This window comes from Hylobates moloch, unplaced genomic scaffold, assembly GCF_009828535.3.
Source record: "Hylobates moloch isolate HMO894 unplaced genomic scaffold, HMol_V3 SCAFFOLD_9, whole genome shotgun sequence".
Taxonomy (NCBI): domain Eukaryota; kingdom Metazoa; phylum Chordata; class Mammalia; order Primates; family Hylobatidae; genus Hylobates; species Hylobates moloch.
In genome coordinates this window covers 91401920-91427896 of record NW_026652284.1, presented here as the reverse complement: position 1 = coordinate 91427896, position 25977 = coordinate 91401920, and the positions used below count along the sequence as shown (strand labels likewise).

General features: G+C 33.6%; 1 long non-coding RNA gene across 1 annotated transcript in view; it reads left to right on the top strand.

The window, feature by feature from the left end:
* LOC131384236 (uncharacterized) overlaps positions 1 to 25634 on the top strand; it is a 137110-nt gene extending 111476 nt beyond the window's left edge. Inside the window, exons 2-4 of the long non-coding RNA XR_009214895.1 lie at positions 6281 to 6347; positions 24414 to 24454; positions 25255 to 25634. This is a non-coding gene — a long non-coding RNA (uncharacterized LOC131384236). The remainder of the gene's footprint in view (positions 1 to 6280; positions 6348 to 24413; positions 24455 to 25254) is intronic.
* Positions 25635 to 25977: the final 343 nt, after the last annotated feature.

Below are 25977 nucleotides of genomic sequence, written 5' to 3'. Positions count from 1 at the left end.
CATAAGGGATTAAATATCCAACTTTACCCTATTTTAACCTGTATATTTAAGACACATTTCTCCTCCATTATTTCTTTCTTGACCATCACAGTTCAGTAGACTTTCTGCCTTGTTCTAAACAGAACATTTATACAATCATGTCATCTCATCAAGCTATCATCAAGACTTTCTCTTTGATCACTGGATTTTCCATATACGTATCTGGTAACTACTGTTTCTTACTTTGTAGATACTTTATCTTTAATCCTTTTGTGATGTACGTCATGTTGAATTGTAATCTCCAGTGCTAGAAGTGGGGCCTGGGTGGAGGTGTTTGAATCATGGGGGTGGATCCCTCGTGGCTTGGTGCTGTCTTCTTGATAGTGAGTTTCTCTGAGATGTTTAAATGTGTGTGGCACCTTCCAACACCCCACCCTCTCCCTCTTGCTTCTGTTCTGGCCATGTGATGTGCCTGTTCTCCATTTGCCTGGGCCATTACTGTAAGCTTCCCAAGGCATCCCCAGAAGCTGATTCTTGTATGGCCTGCAGAACCATGGGCCAATTAAACTTCTTATCTTTATAAATTAGTCTCCGTTTTTTTTGTGTTGTTTTTGTTTTTGTTTTTTGAGACAGTCTCACTCCTCTGTTGCCCAGCCCAGGCTGCAGTGCAGAGGTGCAATCTCAGCTCACTGCAACCTTTGCCTCCTGGGTTCAAGTGATTCTCATGCCTCAGCTTCCCTGGTAGCTGGGACTACAGGGGTGTGCCACCACACCTGGTGGGCTAATTTTGTATATTTAGTAGAGACAGGATTTCACCATGTTGGGCAGGTTGGTCTTGAACTCCTGGCCTCAAGCAATCTGCCCACTTTGGCCTTCCAAAGTGATGGGATTACGGGCCTGAGTCACCATGCCTGGTCTCAGGTATTTCTTTATAGCATTGCAAAAATGGCCTAATACATTTTGCAAACAGAATCTCTGACCATCCAATGAGCAAAATGCTTTAAATGAACACCAGTGATTTTCAAAGACCAAAGTATGATCTAAAAGACCGTAATAAATGGTCTGAGTTTTTATTTTTTATCACTGTATATAGTATTTAGCATTAATGAGTCTTCCTTCTAATTTAAAATCCCCTTCCTCCTGTAATAATAAACTGTTTTGATTATATGCTTACTTTTATGACTCCTTTTCTCTTTTCCTTTAAAATTCTGATTTCTATTACCAAGTACCTTTTAATAAATGCTCTTTCAAGTTCAGTCATATCTTTTCTCTAGTGGGAAATGTTTTTGGTTGGCTGGGAGTGGTGGCTCACGCCTGTAATCCCAACACTTTGGGAGGCCGAGACGGGTGGATCACGAGGTCAGAAGTTCAAGACCAGCCTGGCCAAGATAGTGAAACCCCGTCTGTATTAGAAATACAAAAATTAGCCGGGCGTAGTGGAAGCCGCCTGTAATCCCAGCTACTCAGCAGAATCACTTGAACCTAGGGGACGGAGGTTGCAGTGGGCTGAGATCATGCCACTGCACTCCAGCCTGGGCAACAGAGTAAGACTCCATCTCAAAAAAATAAATAAATAAAAGAAAGAAAGAAAGAAAAGAAATGTTTTTGGCTGTTGCTTTTGTTTGGCAGATTAAAATTTGTTGTTGTTTTGAGGAGCTATTGTAAAAGCAATATCATAATTTTTTTTTTTTTTTTGGTTTTCTGATGCTATAGGAAGGTTTCTGCACTCTGAGAACCATTTGTGCATGGGTGTTAGCCTTTTTTTACTCAAGAACACTGACGTCAATGGGCAAGAACAGCCATTCTTTTAGGGGATTTATAGATTTCTACTTGATTCCCCTTGGGGGCAAATAAAAACTCAGTTCTCTTCCAAATCTTGAGGGTATTTTGTCCTTTACAGATTTATTTATTTTAATAATTCCATCAGTATTTGTTTTTCCTACAGCTTTATTAAAGTATAATTGATATATAAAGAACTACACATATTATTGTGTATAATTTGAGGGGTTTGGATATAGACAAATATCTTTGATACCATTACTAAAATCAAGGCAATTGTGTCTACAAAAAAATGCACTCAAAATATGTATGTTATGGTTCCTCCTATGTTGTTCTTCCTTGACTTAGTTTATTGCACTAAATAAAAATGTATGCACCCCATGTGTCTCATCTACAAGTTGACATGATTAGAAGTAAAACCACAAAGTTAATCCCCAAGTATCTTCTTATCTTTTTTTAACTTTAGTATACGTCATTATAATTTACCAATTAGTAGTTCTGCCAGAAATTTGGAAGAAATAGGTACATCTGATTCCTCATCTATTGTTTTCAATGATACATTCTACGTGTGGTAGAAAGGGCAGAAATATTACCATCTTTCTCTCTCTACTGCATTCTGTTTTCTAATTTAAAACAAAAAACTCTTTCAGAGAATGGATTTCCTGTATCTGCAAGTTTTATAAAGGGATAGGAGTTTGCCAATAATGATTAAGATAAAATATTGTCTTAAATTTCTATTTCCCTCAGTAAACTAAACTGCATGAAGGCAAGGATGATGCATATTTTGTTCAAAATTTAAAACCTGGAGTTGAATATTACTTTTTCGTATTTCAATTGACCTTTTGATTATCCTATTTAAAATGTTTCTATTAATATAGCTTTTGGCTATTTTTTTCATACATTACGGATATTAAACTCTGCATGTTAATTGCCAACATATTCACTAGTGTATTATTTATTATTTAACTTTATTTATAAGAACCTTTGTTCTTCCAAAATTTGTTTTTAATTAGGAAGATCTTATTAACCTCAGGATTGTATATTTGTTTTCCTAATTTTTCCTTTATTATTGTTTACATTTTTTTGTATTTAAGAATTTAAGAAATTCTGCTTTACACTAATTTGTGAATACTCACTGAAGCTGCTCTACCATACATTAGCTGCCTTAAAAGAACAGAATAATTTTCTTAAATAAAGAAAGGAAACACCAGGGAGCCCAGGAACTGAGAGCAATTACTAAAAGATAAAAGTGGGAACACTAGGTATATTCTGCTATAAGCACAGGAAGATGGGCTGGGAGTAATGCCAGTGTTTGCCAGAGTATTACTGTGAGTACCACCAACCAGTGATCCCCTGCCTAAGTCTATCTCTGCCCACCATTCACATAGAAAATTGGCATAGACATCAGAGACCTAGGTGGCTACCTCTAGAAGAGCACACTGAATATGGAGTATTGTGTTATTAAGAAATAACTCTTCCCTGGAAGTACACTTTCAGTAGAAAGAAGGAGTGAATACCCTCAAAAGCTAGCAGACTAAGGTGCACCTCATAAAGGGATTTTTCTATGCTTTACAAACTCACAAGAACCCTGGCAAAAGGAAAACCCCAATGGTGAATTATGGAAACAACAGTAGAAGACAACTGATGAGAAAATGGAACTACAAAGAGATTACATAGAGGTCATTATTAAACAAATCATACTTTGGAGACAAAAATAATGATAAAAATTAAAAAGTAGCATCAACATTTTAAAGAAAAACCATAAAAATAGAGGCTAAAACATTAAAATGAATACAATTAATATAATCAGAGAAATAAGGTGACATCTTATTCCTGAAACAAAAAGGATAATTTTTTCTTAAAAAAGCTCTGACTGGGAATTTTTCTAGTAAAGCTGCTTAAATCTTTGCACTTTGATTCAGTGGGAGGCTTTACAACTCATGCTTGAGGCATATTTGGGTGACTTTTATGCTTACTTTTTTTTTTTTTTTTTTCTTGCTCATTTGTTTTCCCTCTCATTTCTTCTGGACTTGAAACAAAAGCATTTAGCTCCAAACTCTGCTGGCTGCCATTCTAAAACCACAAGGGAAAGCAAGCTTAAAATCATACAAAACAAGAGTAAAACACAGCAAAACAAAGCAGAAACAAATGATCAAAAATCAAACAAATAAACAATATGACAAAAAAAGAAATGAACATTTGGAGGCATCATTGAGCCAGTTTCTCTTTTTCAGAGCTGAAAATATCTTAACTGATAACAGAAACAATACTTGTTATGATAAATCCTAGATAGAATGAATACAAGTGAAAAGTAAGCTGCTGACCCAGAAGGTAGAACATAGGCTAGCAGACTAAGGTGCACCCATACTACATAATAATAATATGTAGTAAAAATTATATCTGCATAGTAAGAAAAAAGGTGTTAAAATATACTATATACTATGGCACTAGCATATAAAGATTTAGTAAAAGTTTACAAATTTAATATTGAAAATGTCAAGATGTAAAATCTGTATAAAATCTTTTGTTGTTTTAGTGAGAATTAGAGAAGGGAAGATATCTTAGTGGGTATGCTGTCATGCTATGCAGAATAACCTTCGTCTTACATTAAAGCATATTTTGTAAGCAAACATGATGTTTTGGAAGTATGATCTGATGTGTTTGAATATATACAAATATCTTTTTTACCATTACTAAAAACTACCGTAACAATCCAAAGTCATAAAAATAGTTTATTGCACCTGCCTGGACAGCATGGTGAAACCCCGTCTCTACTAAAAAACAAAACTAGCCAGGTGTGGTGGCAGGCACCTGTTATCCCACCTATTGGGGAGGCTGATGCAGGAGAATCACTTGAGTCCAGGAGACGGAGGTTGCAGTGAGCTGAGATCGCGCCACTGCACTCCAGCCTGGGTAACAGAGTGAGATTCCAACTCAAAAAAAAAAAAAAAATTATTGCAATTTTTTATCATTTCCTTCAGAGGGTTCTGTTACTTCATTTTAGGCCAAATGTTGAACTGTTCTTTTCCATTTTATTTTCTGAGAAAAAAATAGAGTTCTTTGAGTTGTGAATTTAATTATTATAGATTTGAGTAAATATTCATATCTTCTTGGTATAGAATTACACAGCATTTAATTCTTAATAGCATGTACTTGAACATTGTGTTTTCTATTTTACTTTAAGGTAAATCAAATGGAACTGTTTGATTTTTTTTCAGAGTAAGATACTTAAAATTTCTATTGTTTACTAATTTATTTGTTTCTGTTTTGAGTTTGAGTTTTCCATCTGATATTTTGTAGGTTTCTTTCACTGTTATTTTTTTTGTTGTTGATGATCAGTTTTCCTAATTTTTACCTTGCTCTTTCTGTTTATCTTTGTGTGTGTGTGTGTGTGTGTGTGTGTGTGTGTAGGTAGATATAGATATACTTAATACTTTAGTTATTAAATCTGATTAGTGTTGAGTTTTATAATTTCGTACTTGTATACTGTTTTTCTTCATCGTATATATCAATAAAAAGCATTCCAACCCAAGATTAATAAATGTTTTGGTAGACTTATTCAAAAGAATTTAAAACTATATTTTCTTCAATAGACTTCTGGTTATTTGCAAATACATATTCTCTATAAATGTCTATGCTTCACTTATTCATTAAGCACAAAGCTTGCTAAATGTTTGTGTCTGTGTTTAAACTGAGCCGAATGAAAATGTGTTTTCTTGGGCATTTACTAGTAGATGGTGCAATCTTTATTTTACAGTATAATTTATACTAGCTTAGATTTCATCTGCAACTGTTGAATGTATAGAAATATACTACAGGTGTTATGCATATGCACACACGCATGCACACACGTACAATCATATATACCAGCATACTGACATAGACTAGCAAATTTGCTAATGGTCTGATTGAATAAATAATTGATTGAATAAAGAAAAAATTGCATGTGTAATTAAAATCAACTTATGTATTATACTTATTGAAATCTGAATTATAGCAATGACTTGATCAATAACATTTTGTTTAACATTACACAATTCAAACTCTCTCTCTTTCCTAAAAGTACTTAATGTATGGAAATCTCCAAGTGATGCTTTTCTTATAAAATTTATTACTATTAGCCTATTAAATATTTTGCCAAACATTACTTCCATAAATCTATTTATTTTGGAGACCAAGAGCAAAATCTATTTTTGCCTGACTCAATCATATGGCTGATGTTTAATTAAAAACAAAAAACTGATTATAAACTAATGATTCAGATCATCCCTCTAGCGGATCAGAGAGGAAAAGCTGACATAATATGACAGACGCTTTCTTTCAACCAGTAGTTACAGGAAGCACATTCTAAATATAAAAAGTCAATTTGTTTTCAGAAAATGTATTATTGTATATAGTAAAAAGAAAATTAAACAAGCTTTGAAATAAGTAGATATCAGGTTACAAATAGCAAATCTCTAATATTTGACTTGGAAAGAATAAAATAATAGTATGTTTCTTCAACTGTATTTTTCTCTGACAGTGAATTACAACAGAAGAAATTCAGACATCCATGCCATGGGTGCTAATACATTTTTAGAAGCTGAAAAGTAAGTAGCAGCCCCAGCTAGCAGAGCTTTTTACTGATTTCAATCCATGGAACGTACCTTAGTTAAGTATAGATACTTATGACATAGTGATATAATTTAAAAGAAAAAAAGTCATTTATAACTCACAACAAAATTTTTCTATAATATTAGTTACACTGAATTTATATGTAAGCCATACATGTGAAAAATGAAGAAATCCAAGAAAATAAAAAAAAATCAAATGATTTTGATTTAGGATAAATTGTTTCAATAATAATTATACAGTAAAAATTATATCTGCATAGTAATAAAAAAGATATTAACATCTATTCTTCATTTTGACATGCAAACAAAAATAGGTAATCAAATGAAAAAGGAGCTGATGGAGACCAATGAAGATAAAACAAATTCTATGATACGTAGTAATACATTTTGTAAGATCTATGTTGTTGATTATAAACTAGATACAAATTTACATACCTTGTACAAGAATAGTGTGTCAGACACTGTTAGGCCTGATCCAATCTATTTTTAGGTTCTTTCTTACGGGATTCCAGCAAGAGATGACCAAGTAGCTAGATTCTGGCTGATATGATTTCTGATATACTCATCCTGGGATATTTTTAAAATTTTTCTTATATAGTCAAACACCTTTCTCCTCTTCTCCCTGATGAAATGCAGGCATTGCAACAAAGATATAGGATCTATATTGAGACCACATGAGACTAAGAAAAGAAAAATACAGTCATGAAAACAGTCCTGGTGGAGTTGATATAGTTGCTCCACTGAACTGACAGTCCTAACAATGCTTGTCATCATATTCCAGAGCCTTGAATGTTAGCTGCATTCCATTATCTTTAGACTAAGCCCTACAAGAAACGAATACAAAGTACATTTTTGCTTGTGCCTCAGTTCCACTAGTTATAAGTAGATAGCATAATTGCAGAATTGTTTATAGGTTAATTGATAGTTTAAGGGCAAATTACAATCTAAGGAGATACTGTAAGAAGATAGTGCAAGGAGATCTTGTTTAATTTATTTTAGGCTGTAAGAAGATAGTGCAAGGAGATCTTGTTTAATTTATTTTAGGCTGAGAAGATAGAATTAAAAATCTTGCCATACTCTAGTTCTCGTATTGGCTTCAGCTAATCTGTAATTTATTCAGGTTGCCTTAAAATGATTTTATTCTGCTCGCCATGTAGCTTAAGGTTCTTGGACCACTGTATTTTCAATCCTTTTTATATATCTTTTGTCCGATTTGTGTCATGCATCTTATCTTTATATTTTTATGAACACAAAATTGTTTCTTATTCTTTTCCGTAGACAATCTTTTTTTTTTTTTTTTTTGAGACAGAGTCTCGCTCTGTCGCCCAGGCTGGAGTGCAGTGGCGCGATCTCGGCTCACTGCAAGCTCTGCCTCCTTGGTTCACACCATTCTCCTGCCTCAGCCTCCCGAGTAGCTGGGACTACAGGCACCCGCCACCACGCCCGGCTAATTTTTTGTATTTTTAGTAGAGACGGAGTTTCAACATGTTAGCTAGGATTGTCTTGATCTCCTGACCTCGTGATCCGCTTGCCTCAGCCTCCCAAAGTGCTGGGATTACAGGCATGAGCCACCACGCCTGGCTGACAATCATCTTTTAAAGTTGGTAAAAATATAGCTTTAAGAAATAAAAAGAACATATTTTATATTGCCTTTATTTAATTCATTGCTAGCATGCTCTGTTTCTTTGTGTTGATCCAGGTGTTGTACCAATGAATGACTTTATTCATTTTTAAACGTGAAAGTCTATATTTCCTTTTAACTTTTGAAGATATTTTAACTGGATGTAGAATTCAGGGTTGACAGGTTTCGTTTTGTTTTTCTTTTCAGCACTTTACAGATGTCAATATATTGTCTTCTAGATAACATGGTTTCTGATATCTGGTGTCATTCTCACTTTTTTTTTTAATATACTATCTTATATTCCTCTGGCTACCTTCAAGACTTATATACGTTTTTTGATATTGTTTATTTAAATGTGATATTCCTCTATGCTTTATACTCCTTGATGCTCTCTGAAGGTTTTGATTCTTCAGCTTGTTGTCTGTCACTCATTTTGAAAAATGTTTTGGTATCATTCTTCAAATATTTCTTTCGTTCTATTCTTTTTTACAATTACGTGGGCATCATGTTGCTAGGGCTTAGGAACACAGCCTTTACTAGTGCTTCTGCACCTCCCCTGACATTCTCCCATAGCTCTTGGATGCCCTATGTTGCCCCATATCCCTATTATCTCTGGACCTGTTTCAGTTTGGGTAACTTCTATCAACCTAGACTCACTTATTCTTTGTTCACATGTGTTGAGTATACTAATGAGCCCTGCATCAAAGATAGCTTTTGATCTCACAAAAGGAATCTGGAAATAAACCATGGGGCAGATACTTTGACCTTCACATCAGTGGATATTTTTCTAGTATTTTGTTTTTCAGGAAAGCAGAGCCTTGATGATATATCTAGTGACTCAACTTATAAACAGGAAACCAAAGGTACTGTAACCTTAGATAGACGTGGTCATTTGCAAGAGTCCTATTGCTTGTGAAATCACATCACTAATTCAATTATATCTCTTATTAGACCTAGTGTTATGCACTTGTGTCCTCACAAAATTTATATGTTGAATTCTTAACCCCAAGTATCTCAGAATGTGACTGAACTTTTTGATAGGGCTTTGGGAAAGTAATTTAGGTGGAATGAGGTCATAGAGTAGGCCCTAATGCAATTTGACTACTGTCCTTATAAGGACAGAGGGTTAGGACAAAGACTCACAAACAATAATGACCATGAGAAGACGCTGGAGGAAGACAATTATTAAAAGCCAAGGAGAGAAGCTTCCGCAGAAACAGCCCTGCCTACACTTAGATCTTGCACTCCTAGATTCTATAACTATAAGAAAATAAATTTCTGCTGTTAAAGCCACCTAGTCTGTGGTATTTTAACAGTTCCAACAAATGATATACCTAGGGACTACATTTCTTGGCTGAATTCTGGATTTCTTCAGGTTGATATTTTGACGATGATGTATCTTCAGAACCTGTAGTACATTGTCTTTACCTTGCAGCCTGATGTTATTATTGATTCTTTGGTCCCCCAGGAGTTACAGCTAGGGTCTGGGTTGGCCAGAGTCTCTCTGGATAAGTTATTTTTGGATAACTATAATACTCCCATAATTATGTAAGTTTGCTATACAAAATGTATTGTTTTCTATTCAGGACTTGAAGGGAAAAAATGAGGACATATGATATCATTTTTCTGCAAAGTAGTTTCCCTCAATTCTCCCAAAACCAACCTAACAAGGCTTGCTCCAGCTGCTCGCTAGAATTCTGACCGATTATGACTGAAGGCATTGTAAACAGAAAGGAGCTTTTTGTTGTTACCGTTGTTACACTTGCTGTCTTCTCACAGAATACCATTACTCTCTTTTGACTTTTCTTCCTGCTATTTCTATCAGGACCCTTTAATAATGAGTCACTAGGCACACACAGCCACCACAGGAAGGTTAATCCTTTTGAGCGGAACAGCAAATATGTCAGGACAGTAGTAGGCAGGACAGGCTGAGCTGGGGCTAGAGTGTTGTGTGGAAATGGTTTTTCAAGTTCTCTTGTGCTGGCAGGTTGACATAAGAGCCTGGGCGCTCTGTTAGCTGCTGCCAGGCGGGTTGGCTGCTAACTCATTGTTCTTTCACAGTTGAGGGGATACTGGGCCTGTGTGGTAGAGCAGTTCAGGTATACTTGGCATTGACAGTTAAGGACTAATCACCCGTGGGGATAGTGATAGTAATGGCAACATCAGAGGCTACAGTAGTAAAGGAATTTTGCTTCTATAGGAAAAGAGGAAAGGTAGAGTGGCAGAAGCCATCGAACCCTCACATCAGAAGACAAAAAGAAGCAGCAGCTTCCATTCCAGAAGAGAAGACACAAGCAGGATTTAATAACCCTTACATTCCTTTCACAACCAGATTTTAATTTTCATTTATCCACCAAGACTTCTTTCTGGGAAGTGTGAGGGTTTACTTCATGAATGGCACTTGCTGTTTCCCTGAAAGCCTGAATAATGAATTTCTTTAACGTTTATCTGTATATTACAAATTGCCTGTATTTGTCCCAGAACATGTGTGGGTTTCCTGGCATAGCTTTTTGAGCTATTTCTTGTTCTTAGTTCTTTCCCCAGTGTCTCTAATGCAAGATAATTCTGTTGATCAAAAAGGTAGCTTCTCTGGGTCACCCAACGAACATTCCTGGTCTCACTGCTAGGATAGTCTCAACTAGGTCCTCAGTCTCTGAGCAACATTATGTCATATACTAATGATCATCTGCACTAAATCATGGGAAATATTATGTTCATTTTTATCTTTCCTCCACTTAAACAAGGTGCCTAAACCCTATATTGAGGGCTACAGAGAGGACTACATTGAGACTTGGCAAAGCCCTATAGAAGTTTTGTTTTCTTATGGTAAACTGTAAGTATATAGTTTATTAATGATGCATCAGGCAGATAAACATTTGATGAGCAAAGCTTCCTTCGGTTCCCCAGGTCCTCACAGGGAGTGGGCTTGAGCTGATGATCATATAGGCTATTCTTCAATTGTCCCCCAACCTCTTTCTTCTCAGCACCATCTCTGACCTGCCTCGTAGCCCAGAATACTAGTTCTGTGGACAGAATCACACAGGTTTCTGTGTGTGTGTGTGTGTGTGTGTGTGTGTGTGTGTGTGTTTCCCTGTATGTCTTTAAAGTGGTATCTATCCAAAGCATTCACAGGTGTTCAGAAAATAGGAGAAAAGAGAAATACAGATATTTTCTCACTGAACATCCTTCTAATGCATGGATTGCATCCATACATTTATTTCCATGATTATTTAATAATTTTCCATTGCCTGTAAGAAAAAAATCCATACCTTATAACATGAAATTTAAAGACATCGAGCAATCAGCTACATCATGGCTCTCTGACTACTTCCCTGACCTCTGCTATACCTTAAGGTATAAAGACTTTTTATACTTTAGTGCCATTTTAATATAGCGTGCTTTTGTTTAAGCTACCCTCTTTCTCACCTTGATTATCACCCTGCACTTACCTAATTATTATATAGCTCAGCCAATTATCTCCAACTTAAACACCATAAATCTCAGATCAGGTGTCATAATTTCAGGGAATTCTTTAACATGCTACTTTTTAAACTTTTAAATGTATCTCTATTGTGCTATCAATAAATTTTGCACAGATGTACTTAAACAGTAGAATAAATACATAAATCATGGTATATTTATACCACGAAGCATAGTACAACAATAAGAATGGATAATTCTTGTAATCATATTGTTAAAGTAAAGATTCCAGGTACAAGAGAGTACCTGTTGTATGACTCCACTTTTATAAATTTCAGAAACAGGCTACAGTGTTAGAAGTCAGGAAAGTGGATACCTTGGTAGGGAGTAGCAGAGAAACACAGATGGGAATTCTGTGGGACTGAGAAATTGTAAACGTTGCTGAGTGGAGCGAGGAAGATGGAAACAAGTGGAGAGACAGACCATACGCATTGTTGCTAAAATGCAGTATTGTTAAGTTATCAATTCTCTATAAATCGACCTATAGGTTCAACAAGATACCAACAAGTTTTTCTAGGCCAGCTATTAAAAAGGCACTAACATGGATTCTATAATTTAGCTTTAATCGAAAAGGACTTGGAATAGTCAGAACAAATAGAAAAACAAGAATAAAATTGAATATCTCTAAGTTCCTGGTTACAAGACTTAGTATAAACCACAATAATCAAAATAATGTAGTAAAGTATTGGCATATGGATATACAAAAAGATAATCAATAATAGATAACCAAGAAATATACCTACAAATAATTCAGTTAATTAATTTTGCTTAAGTGGAATGAAGCAATGATTAATATGTACTTAAAAAAATTAGGGCTGAAAAAACTGTAGACACACTAGAAAAAAGAATACTAATCACTACCTCACATTATGCACAAATATTAAAATGGCATGTATCTATATTTATATATTTTCTTTTAATAAAGAGAAAATATTTATAACCATGAGGTAGAATAATATTGTAAATAGCAGAGAAAACACAGTGAAAATTTAAAAATACCAAAAAATTGGACATCATTAAAATCAATAATTTTTGTCATTAAAAGACACTCAAGAAATTGATAATTCACAGACACAGAGAAAATATTTTCAATGTATATATCTGATAAAATTGCAAATTAGAGCATATTTTATTTGCATGAAATCAATAACAAAAAGAAATTAACGAAAATAGTGACAGTGAGGAAAGATATAGGACCCAGAATTCACCAAAAAATAAATATGATTGTTCAATAAGGCCTTGAAAAAGTGCTCAGCCATATCAATTTTAGGGAAAATGGCTGAAATTTAAAAGATCATACTTAAAAGACTATAATGGCTGAAATTAAAAAAAATAGCAGCATAAATATGTAGAAGAATGTGGAGCTCCTGAGACTTTCATATATTCATGGTGCAGGTACCAAAAAGAACAACCAGCTAGGAAAGTGTGTCTTTGTTTTCTGCTGCTTATAGAATATATCTGAAACTGAGTAATTTTTTTAAATGAATTTATTTCGTATAGTCATGGAGGCTGAGAAGTCCAAGGTCAAAGAGCCACACCTGCTGAGGGACTTTTTTCTAGTAGGACTCTGTAGAGTCCCAAAGCAGGGCAGAGCATCACATGACGAGGAGGATGAGTGTGCTAGCTCAGGCATCTACATCTCTTCTTATAAAGAAATCCACATCCCACTCTCATGTCAGCTTATTAATCCATTAACCCATTAACCCACAAATCCATGAATGGATTAATCCATCCATGCAGACAGGACGCTTGTGACCTAATCACCTCTTAAAGACCCTAACCCTTCAATACTGCCACATTGAAAATTAAATTTCAGCTTGAGTTTTGAAGAGGACAAATACTCAAAGCATAGCCTCATGTTTCTCTTGGATAATCTGGAATTTCTAGACTCTGGTCATACAGAGGAAAAAAGTGATTCTGAGCTTCTGTAACTTATAATCAACTCATTTCCCTGCATTTGGAGTACAGGGGATAAAAGTTGAACATCACAATGAAAAATGGTATACATAAGAAGTTCAAAGGTAAAATAGAAGCCTATAGAGAAGAAGTGGCGAGCTCACTTGCTTGTGTTGATCAGTATATTATGCAGCACATTTAGACATAAAGAAGGAATCCAGAGAGTAAAAATAGTTTTAACCAACACATCCTCTGCATTCCCCTCATGTTGAGCAAAGAAAGCTGATGTGGTGGTCTCTTACTCTTCTTTAAATAAAATAGCAAGTTGTTACTTTGGCTATTTATCATGCCATTTATTAAAGCACTTTATATTTTGTGACAAATTTGGCTGGATGTGTAGAGATGAGCTTTTCTTACTTAGATGTTCACTTTTGGGACAACTTTAAAACACATTTTTATTACTTTTTGTTTCCTCAAGTTCATGCTCTGTGGGAAGCAATCTATTATAAGGCAGATTTGTTCAATAGGTCCTGCAGGGCTTGACAAATACGTGTCTCTAGGGATGTTATTTTGGTGGTAGAAAATAGAAAGAAAACTTCAAAATAAATGTAAGAAATAGATATAAAATATACACAAAACAACCAATATGTTTTCATTTTAGATATTTAGAAATATGAAGATTAACCTCAAAGAAAACTCAACCATTGCTTTTCCAAAATTTATAATTAGCTTGAAAAAATATAATTCATAAAAGGCATATAATATTTTTGTATTTTAGCTGTCTCTCTAATAACCAAATCAATGAAAACCATTTTCCAAAATTATTGATATAATTTTTATTATTTTTAATACAAATTGTCACACTATATACAGAGAAAAATACAATTTTAGCATTCCTATACCACATTCTTCAGATATATAATCCTAAATAAATCTCAATATCTTTTCAGCCATTATTCAACAAATAAACTTTGGGGTTACCAGAAAATAGTCTTAGGTATGAAGTCGAATAAACAACAAAATCATCAGCATACTATTAGCAGCAGTCCGAACTTCAAACCTTATATCTTTAAATGTATGGCTTCTTTCCAGTTTAATGAACAACATTAAAAATATTATTATCATTATTATTTGATCCAAAGAGTAGCAGTATAATTTCCTAGTTATACAGAAACTCTGAAGTCAAGTATGCCTAGATTCAAATCCTAACCTCGGCACTTATCAACAATGATACCTTAGGCAAGTTATTTGGTCTTTTTGTACCACAATTTAATTTTGCCGCCTACAGAATTCATCTAATACTATCCACATTACACATTTTGTGAGAATTCAATTTGTTTATCCATGTAATGAGCTTTGAACAGTGTATGACACACACCAGGCAGTTTATAAGTGATTATTATTAATAAAATTTTCATTCTTTTTGAGAAAACAAAATTTTATCATAACAAAGCTATTTCGGTTCAAGTTTTTTCCTACCATTAATACAGCCCATCAAACACAGTTAGTTGTCTCTTTCATTAACTTCTGTCTAGCTAACTACCTCTGTTACATTTCTACAACCTACTTTCTGCTTCACTGAGAATATTGATTCCAATTTTAAGCAGATGTCTTTCAGTTTTACATGATGGAAGTCATTTACCTATATCCTGAATAACATTTCCACCTCCTCTTTCTGGACTTTGTTCCTCAGTCATTTACCTAGTTTCTTTATATTGTTTTTATCATTCTCTCTATATCCTTAACTAATGCACATATTCAAGTATCATCACAACTTTATCTCTTGATACTTTACTAAGGATCATCACTCCCCACTTTACCCCTAAAGAGCATACCCTAAATGCACTCTCTACTGCCTCACTTCCAGTTTTTGTTTGTATCTCTGTTATGTCTCTGGAACAATTCTCATTAATAGCAGCTGCAACTTTAATGGTGCTATATAAAATCAGCAAGTATAGCTTTTGTTTTTAAATGTACATCACTGCCAAATTTCAAAATGTTACTCATTTATTCCTGCAGCTCTACTCCCTGAATTCTATGACTGAGCATGCTCCTTGTTCTCACACCTTTGTGCGTAATAATTTTGCAACATCTCCTTTGTTGGCTATTAAACTTTGTCCTGTCACTTAAATGCTGGTCTTTTTAAGGGTTCTGCACAAACACTTTTCTCTCACTCTTTAAGCTACTCACAGCTTCCTTCCTTTCTTGGAATTTTTTCTACCAATTCCATATATTAACATTTTTCTAGTCAATATAACACTTCCATACATAAATGCACATATCTAATTTACAGAGTTTAATAATCTTTGACAATGTCATCCTAATCAAAGTATAAAATATTTTATTTATCTCAGAATGTTACACTATGTTCCTCAAAAATGTACTGTGTATTAAAATATTCAATTTAACTTAAAAATCTTAAATTGTTCAATAATTTTAAAATGCATATATAGATCATATGTCATTCTATTTTTAGTGTTTTTGTTAAACTTCATACCATTTTCCATAGTGGCTGCACCATACTTTATCCTCATCAACAATGTATATTGATTCCAATTTCCTTACATCCTCATCAACAATTGTTATTTCTGTGTCTTTCTCTCTCTCTCTATATATATACACATATATATATATGAGTGTGTATATATGTGTATATATATGTATCTAGGTATATATATTATATATAAAATATGTTATATATAGGTTTAATATATATTATATATTTCTTATAATATGTAACAATATCTCCTTGTGTGTGTACCATATATTACTGCCTGGTATGTATTCCAAAAAAATTGAAATCAAGATTTTGAAGAGATACCTGCACTTCCATGTTAATTGCAGCATTATTCACAGTAGTCAAGATACGAAAACAATCCAAATGTTTATCAACAGATGAATGGATTAAAAAATATTGTATATATTGCTGGGAATAGTGGTTCACGCCTGTAATCCTAGCACTTCGGGAGTTTGAAGTGGGATGATTACTTGAGCCCAGGAGTTTGAAACCAGCCTGGGCAACACAGTGAGACTCCATCTCTACAAAAAATAAAACTATATATATATATTAGCTGGGTATGGTGGTGCATGCCTGTAGTCCCAACTACTTGGGATTCTGAGGCAGAAGGATTGCTTGAGCCTGGAAAGTTGAGCATGCAGTAAATTATGATTGTGTCACTCTATTCCAGTCTCACAGCAAGACGGTGTTGAAATAATAATAATAATAATGAATATAGCATATACATACAATGGAATATTATTCAGCCTTTAAAAGAAAAGGAAATATTGTAGTCCCAGCTAGTCGGGAGGCTGAGGCAGGAGAATGGCGTGAACCTGGGAGGTTGAGCTCCTAGTGAGCTGAGATTGTGCCACTGCATTCCGGCCTGGACTACAGAGCAAGACTTCATCTCAAAAATAAATAAATAAATAAATACATACATACATACATACATACATACATACATACATACATAAACAGAAAATTAAAAAAAGGAAATATTGCCTTTTGTTACAACATGAATGAACTGGCAGGACATTATGCTAAGTGAAATAGACCAGTTACCAAAAAACAAAGACCACATAATTCTGTTTATATAAGATGTCTAAAATAGTCAAATTCCCACAGCAGGGAATAGAATGATGGTGGCCAGGAGCCAAGGACAAGGAAAATGGGAAATTGTTACTGGATATTAAGTTTCATTATGTGAGAAATATAAGTTCTACAAATCTGCTGTACAGCATAGTACCTATATGAAATGCACTATTTTGCACTTTAAAATGTTAAGGGGATAGGTCTATTTTAAGGGTTCATGCCACAAAACATACACGCACACAAGGAAATTTTTAGAGTTGGTATATATGTTTAGTTCTTTGATATCTTTACTATAGTAATGTTATCATGGTGTATGCATATATCCAAATTTATCGAAATATATACATAAAGTATGCAATATTGTATATATTAATTATATCTCAATTTATTTGGCTTAGATAACAAAAAATAAAACTTTATGAAATTAGATATATTCATATAGAGATAAATATTTATATAATTAAATGCTTATATTGGAAAATAAGAATAATCTCAAATCAAAATCCTAGTAGTTCTTATACAAAAAACAAAGAATAAAGTAAACCCAAAACAAGCCAGGAAGAAAATAATAAAAATAAGAGAAGAAATCAATGAAATTAAAAGCATAAAATAATAAATAAAGAATCCATTAAACCAAATATTGCTGCTTTGAACACAAAAATAAAATTGATAAAACTTTAGCAATGCTAATAAGAGATAGATGGGAGAGACAGAGAGAGAGAGAATGAGAGAAATTATCAATATTAAGAATGAAAAACAGAACACCACTCTAGATTCTCTAGATATCAAGAAGATTATAAAGGAATATTATATATGACTTCATGCCAATAAGTTTACTGAGGTAAAATAAATGAATTCCTTGAAAGACACAAACTACCAAAGTTACTCAAGAAAAAATACAAAAGGAATAGCTTTGTAAATAGTAAGAAAACTGAAAAATTTAATTAAAACATCTTCACATAAATATATGTGCAAACAGATGCACATCCACAAGCAGACCCTCAAATCTTCATGCCCAAATGGCTTCACTGGTAAAATCTTACAAATGTTTAAAGAATAAATAAAAATTTCTATACAAAACATTTCAGATAATAAAAGAAAAGGAATTATTAACATTAACCAACTCACTTTCCATAGTATTACTCTTTTTCTTTCAATTCTTCAGAGTTTAAAATTTCTATATATCTTCAAGTTCACTAGTTTTTTTTTTTGATAATTCTAATGTAATGCTGAAACTTTTTATCTGATTTTTATTTTAGTTAATAAATTTTAATTTCTAGAATTTTCTTTTTTAAATTTCTGTTGAGCTTCTTCACCAATAGTATATTATCCCTCAATTATTTGAAAGTATTTTCTTTTAATACTTGAGAATATTTATGCTATCTGATTTGAATTCATCATCTGTTTAATCCAACATTTAACCCACTGTGTGTCAATTCTGTTGACAGATTCTTCTGACTTTGCATCTCACTTTCCTGTGTCATTGTGTGTTTAGCAATATTTAGTTGAAAACTGAGTATTTTATACAATACGTTGTAGCAACCTTATATTCTGCCACATTTTTCTGTTAATTTTTAATTCTAGTAGATTAATAACTTGCATGTCTTTAATCTGAAATTGTTTCTGCCTGTGGTATGTAGCAGCTGATTATCTCTACTCTAGTATGACGACCTCTAATTGTGGAATTTTTTAGCTGGGTCCTTGTATGTTTCCCTTGGGCTTCAAATAATCGGTGCTCAGTTAAAGATCTAAGCAGAGATGGAGACTAAGCCTTCTTTTGGTTTCCACTCTTCTGAGGTTGTTCCTTTACTTTCAGAGTATCTCATTCATTCCCTTATAATCTGTACTCTGACACTTCAAAGCTACTCAGCACCACATTTTTGCTACCTGAGCTATGACTGGTTGAGAATGTAGTCAGTTAAATGAAGCAATAAACTGACAGACAAGCTCCCTGAAGCTCTCACTTTCATGAGTGAACTCTCTTTTGGTATCTACTAGCTTTTTTTATTTTTTAACTGAGAAGACAGAGATCTCCTTTTTGCATGCATAATTTAGCCTTGAGTCTCATATTTTGGGGAAACTGTGCACTGATTGGGTTCTCACAGTTTCTGTGGTTCTTGTACAGACCCTTTCATGCTTCTTTCCAAGTCTTGAATTCTGATTTTACTGCCTTTAGCAAGTAGTGCTATGAATTTTCCTGCCACTGGTTTATCTCAGTTTTGGAAATTGAGTTCTGCCCTCAAACTAATAAACAAAAACTGTCAATAAATATCCCATCCAGTTGTATTTGTTTTTCATAATTAAATTATTCTACAACTTCTGTTGCATATTGGATACTTTCCAATGTCTTTTACTTTTCACTAGTTTTAATATTTGTTTTTGCACACTGATCACGTTGCTTTTTATCTCCTTTGGTATTACCAAAAGTCTTGTGTCTTTTTTTTTTTTTTTCTTACAGACCATGTTTTCATACCTTCATTAAGGTATATTTCTGTCTAAGTCCATTTGTGCTACTCTAACAACATACCTCAGACTGGGTAATTTATAAAAAACTGAAAATGATTTCTCAATTCTGAAGGATGAGAAGTCCAAGATCAAGGCACTGACAGGTTCAATCGTCTGGTGAGGATTCCATTTCTGTTCTCAACATGGCACCATGAATTCTGAATTCTCCTCAGGGGATATAAACACTGTGTCCTCAAGTGGCGAAAGGCAGAAGCCAAGCTAGCAAATGTTGTTCGAAGCCCCCTCCCCCGCCGCCTTTTTTTTTTTTTTTTTCGTGCGGAGGATCGTGGCTTTATGCCCAGGCTGGAGTGCAGTGGTGCAGTCTCGGCTCACTGCAAGCTCCGCCTCCTGGGTTCACGCCATTCTCCTGCCTCAGCCTCTCTGGTAGCTGGGACTACAGGCGCCCGCCACCACGCCCGGCTAATTTTTTGTATTTTTAGTAGAGACGGGGTTTCAGCGTGGTCTCGATCTCCTGACCTTGTGATCCGCCCGCCTCGGCCTCCCAAAGTGCTGGGATTACAAGCGTGAGCCACCGCGCCCGGCCAAAGCCCCTTTTATAAAGGCCCTAATCCTATTCACAAGAGGAGGAGTCCTCATGATCTAATCACCTCTTAAAGGTGCCACCTCTTAGTACCATCACATTGGCTTTAAGTTTCAGTGCCTGGAGTTTGGAGGAAAAATATTACTATAAAACTTATAGCAACTGATATAAAAATTCACATACAGTATTTTAGGAATACATCTTAAAGAGTTGTAACATATGCATGTATCCATAAAACTGTCACTGCAATCAAGCTAATAAACATTAAAAAACCTCAAAGTTGTGTCCCTCCTATATTTATTTCCCCCATTCCTTGCCCTCCTATTCCAGACAATTACTGTTCAGATTTCCATGACTAGAGATTAGTTTACATTTTCCAGAGTTTTATGGAAATTTAATAATGCAGTATGGACTCTTTTATTTAATGCTTTTACTTCACTTATTTTGTGATATAGCCACATGGCTACTTGTATCAAGAGTTTACACCTTTTTATTGTAGAATGGTTTTCCATTTTATGAATATAACATCATTTATCTATTCATTTACTTATTGATTGGCATTTAATTTATTTCAGTTTTGGAGTTATTATGAACAAATTATACGCAAATTTTCGTTAATGACATGGACTTTCATTTATCTTAGGTAAATAAGTGCAGAATGGCTGAATCATATGGTTTTGTATATGTTTAATATTTTAAAAATCTCCAAATTGTTTTTGAAAGTGGTCGTTTATTTTAAATTCCAAACTTTAGTGCATAAGAGTTCCAGTTGCTCTACATCTTTGCCAATACTCCTTTAAATTGTCTTGATTAATTGGTGGTAATGGTATCACAGGAGTACCTATACATCAAATTTTATCAAAATGCACAGTTTAAATGAAATTTACATAACAATCATTAAAAATGTGAGGATTACTTATTTCTATGTATTATAAAACAATTTTTTCTGTGAACTACCTCTTTAAATTTTTAAATATAAGTATGCATTTATTTAATTTCTGCAATGTGTATGTACTTTTCCCCCACACAGTAATTATAGGCTATACCAGATGAAAGAAAAATGTTTTCCTTATGTGGTGTGCACTGCATTTGCTTGTTTGTTTGTTTGTTTGTTTTGGACTACAATAAAATTGTCTATGTAATGAGAATAAGAGTCAGAAAATAATTTCAGAACTTCACAAGCCTCCGATCCCTAACTCAAATCTCCTGCTGGGTTATGCCACGTTGTTGATTAACAAATCTTTTACAGGTTTGGTGTGTGATTTTGATATGTGGAGGGCGTGAGGAGCATCTAAATACAATCTGCTGCCCCTGGATAGTTTACCTCCAGCCTTAGGCAGCATTTTGTACAGCTACTCAGTGAGTCACAAACAGCAAAGGTTAAGGGCACATTTTGCTATCCCCATAGGCAGCCAGACAGCAAGAAAGATGAGCAACATCTGATGCTCACCACTTGGTTTTTCAATGCAAAATGTACTTGAATATCGATTGTAGTAACCAGGAAGAGTGTGTGTTACTGCCCATCGTTAACAAGGAATCTGTTGCACTGCTGGAGGCGTTCTTATTCTAAGTGTCCAAGAAACAGTACACTGGCCAAGATGTTGGATTTGAAAGTAGGGAGCTTATGCTAGATAATAAATACATCATTTAAATAAATAAAAGTCATCATTAATTTCATGAAAGAAATAAATTGGGTTCTTTGATGAAGACAATCAAAGACAAATCCCTTAGAGCGTCTCTAAGAAAACAGAAAGTCTGTTTGTAAAAGGTATATTTATGCCATGTATGTAGAAACCAGAAATGTGAGAATAAGCCAGGAGTAAAAAGATCTAAGGGGTGATACACACACACACACATACACACACACACACACTCACTCACACACACACACATGCATGTATATTAAATAGTTGTAAAATCCAGGCAAGTTGTTTGAATTGGGACAACCTAAGATCTGTATTTTTTATCAAATCACATACCTATAAATAACATAACTATGAGAAAAAACTATGTGAAATTTTTATAAGTTTTAGAGATATTAACAATGGTGTTCAAAGGGAAAACTCACTTGTAAGGAAGTAAAATATATATGACTAATGTTTACGTTTTATAGAAATATAAATGAGACTAAAAACCGTGACAACAAAGAAATATATGACATAAAATCATGTAGTCTTAAAAAATCTTGTATTAATAAGTAAAAATTAAACATCAATGTATTTCTGCCAAGAAAATGTTTAATCTTTGAAATATAAAACAATTTATTACATTAGCTTTTTTTTTTTTTTTTTTTTGAGATGGAGTTTCACTCTTGTTGCCCAGGCTGGAGTGCACTACCGCGATCTCGGCTTACCGCAAACCTCTGCTTCCCGGGTTCAAGCGATTCTCCTGCCTCAGCATCCCGAGTAGCTGGGACTACAGGCATGTGCCACCACGTCTGGATAATTTTGTATTTTTAGTAGAGATGAGGTTTCTCCATGTTGGTCAGGCTGGTCTCAAACTCCCGACCTCACGTGTTCCACCAGCCTCGGCCTCCCAAAGTGCTGGTATTACAGACGTGAGCCACCGCACCCGGCATATCAGTTTTTAAATAGTGAAGGTACAACCATGCAAATCTATCATGTATATCAAGTCAGTGACAATGTTATATAATTAGAGAATAGATGGGACACTTCTCAGAGTATTTTTCCAGCTTTACTGAGGTACAATTGACAAATGAAAATTGTATATGTTTGAAATGCAAAACATGATGTTTTATATACATTGTAAAATAATTACCACAATAAGGTAATTAACACATCCATCATCTCACATAGTTGTCCTATGTTGTTGCTATTGTAAACCCTTAAGACCTACTGTGTGGAGTCTGGTTAATGGTACAAACATACAGTTAGGTAGAAGAAATAAGTTTCATTGTTAGCAGAATAGGGTGACTATCAGTAAAAACAATGTATTGTATATTTCAAAATAGTAGACGGGGCTTGAAATGTTCCCAACACATAAAAATGCTAATTACTCAAGGAGACGTAAATATTCTGACTTGATCATTACACATTCTATGCACGTAACAAAATATTGTAAATATGTAAATAGTACGTATCAATTAAAAATTGATGTGTTCAACAAACTGCAGGTAGATATTTTAAAACAATAATAAATTGAGGAAGCACCTATAAATTTAGAGAGTAAAAAACATATTAGCCGATTACAGTGTATGGCACTTGTGTGAAGAATAATCTATTTTAAAAATCTCATTTCAACAATAGGGAAATTTTGAATACTGACTATATAGTTTTATAGGTTAAAGAGTGCTATATTATAATTCTTTAAAGAGTCTTAATCTTTTAGAGATACATACTGAACAATTTGCTAATGAAATGTATGGGATTTTGTTAAAAATGAGTAAAAAAATAAATAAAATAAATAAAACAATGTTAGCCATGGAAAAATCAATATAATTTTACATAATTTTTCACTGAAAGTTTGAAAAATGATGAAGTTGCTCGCTGCCTGAAAATGGAAGCCATGTTTATAATACTGTCTTTGAGTTACATACTTTTTACGACCAATGCATGTAATAAATTATTGCTCCGTTAGAATCAGAGCCAGTACCTTGCATGTAGTTTCATAAAGATAATCCAGAATTTATTGTGGCATGTTTTAGGCCCTTTTCAGTTTTTAGTGTAGCCTTAGCCTCTGTAAGCCATAATTTTATCTAAAGGTTAGAAAAAATCATTCAATTACTATTGGAGTTTTTTGGTTTGTTTGTTCCAAAAAAGTTTAATTCATTGACCACTTTGTGTCTTCAATGCTTTAACTTCACCAAGAAAACATTCTAAAAGGTAAAAAGACTATTACATATGTTAGGAAATTCTCATTGGATAAACTGCTTTCTGAAAGTGAGAAAATTATTTTTAGAAGTTTCTTTTTATCCTTTAGTCTTACCTTACTATTTTGTGGTACTCAGGGAACAGATTTCTCAGTGGATAGAATAAGTTCACACAAGTCCCACAAAGTGCTAAATAAGCCCCTGCCTATGTATTATTTATAAAGAAAATCTGGCCCTATGTGCTTTTTTCTTCAACATTTTCATTCGATTTCAACCCTAACTTGCTTAAGATATATTTTTTATTCCCATCTTTAAAAAATGTTGTTAAAATCCAATGAAACACAAAAAGAGAACAGTAAAATTATTTAAATTTTTGTATTATCATCAATCTTTAGAAATTTTATGACAAGTAAATCTGTAACTATAGATATTAAACCAAGCATACATAAGATGTAAGGTACCTTTGAAAAGCTCATGTGAAAAGGACAATATTTTGATCTAGATTTTCATAGTATAAATTTTCCACACATGATTGAAAATCAATTCGTTTATTTATTTATTTTTTTCTGCCACATCAGGAAGTGATTCAAGAAAACGGCAACCAAGTACCAGCTCACAAGTAAGATGAACTATATTTTAAAATTCCTGTAAATATCTGTTATAGAATTTTATTAATATTAAACTTCAAGAAAGAGGCTGCTTTTGTGTCCAATTTAAGTTTAATCTTTAGCTTATATACCTATAAAATTTGCCTTTTTAAATGAATAAATTGAGCCAAAGCCATCTAGGAAATATATACTTCATATTCATGTATTTATTCTTCTTATAGCATAATAAAAACATGAACTACAAGAATGAAATCATGAGTAAATCATATTGTTAAATCTAAATATTTCTTGAGCAAGCAAAATTTGAAACAGACATTTTGTTGTTGTTTAACTAGTGAGTTCTAAACATATTTCTATCATTTTAAGAAAATGAATTTTAAAATTCTATCAGAAACAATTAACAGTAGTCCCAAATTAATCCCCCTCACATTAAAATTCACTTTCCCATTACATTCCATTAATTTCTTATCAAAATACAGAAAAGAGATTATGATTTCCAGTAAAGTACCAAGTTCAAAATTCTAAATAAATGTATGGTGAGAGTGTCTACTAAAGGCAATTTTGAAAGCTTCTAGCCATTTTAAACAACATGATTTACATTTTTCTGCAAGTAACAATTTGAAACTAGAAAGAATATATTTTATGAGGTCAGCTTTCCTCCTTCTTTACTCATAATTTTTGTATTATTGGGGCAAATGAATATTGATAGATGTTATCAGTATTTGTAGAACAACTTGTTTATGACAAGAAGACATTCACATGAATAATTTATTGTAAGGTTTTCATTTATGTTTATGTGTGTGTATTCCAGAACAAATTACCTTATGCAATTGAGACACTGCAATATCATACAAGAACATAGTGAAACCAAGACTCTCACTGAAGTCCAGGATGAACCATAGGTATAGATTCCCCGAGTAAGACCTAGATCAGACTCCAGGAGAGGTTTCAGGATCCAGGAAACAATAGCAAACAAAGTATTGTTCTACATAGTTAATTGTTCCCACTCAATTATGACAAGATAAAATTCTCTAAATCTGCCTATCTTTACTTATATCATCATAAAAAATTAGCAATTTTTTGCATACCCACAAATATTCATATAATCTATTAAAATATACATGTATAAAAAATCCCCCCTCTACAAGCTCCCTCCTCTATGGATCCTCACAAATCAGCACATCTTTGGAATCAGCACCCAGGTCAATAAACAGACTATTTATCTTCATGTATTTTGGTATTATGCTTACTCAAACTAAAGAGTACTTTTTTGTTGTTTTGATTAACAGCTTTATTGAGATATAACTGATATACAGAATGCTGTATAGGCTTAATGTATACAATTTGATGAGTTTGAACATATACGCATTCACCCATTAAACCATCACCACAATTAAGGGAGTAAATATATCCATAATCTTTGAATGTGCCCACATGCCCTTTTGTGGTTTGTTTTACTTTTTTGTGATAAGAACATTTAACATAAAATCAACAGTCTGTAAATTTTTTAATTTGCACAACCCAATTCTTGTCT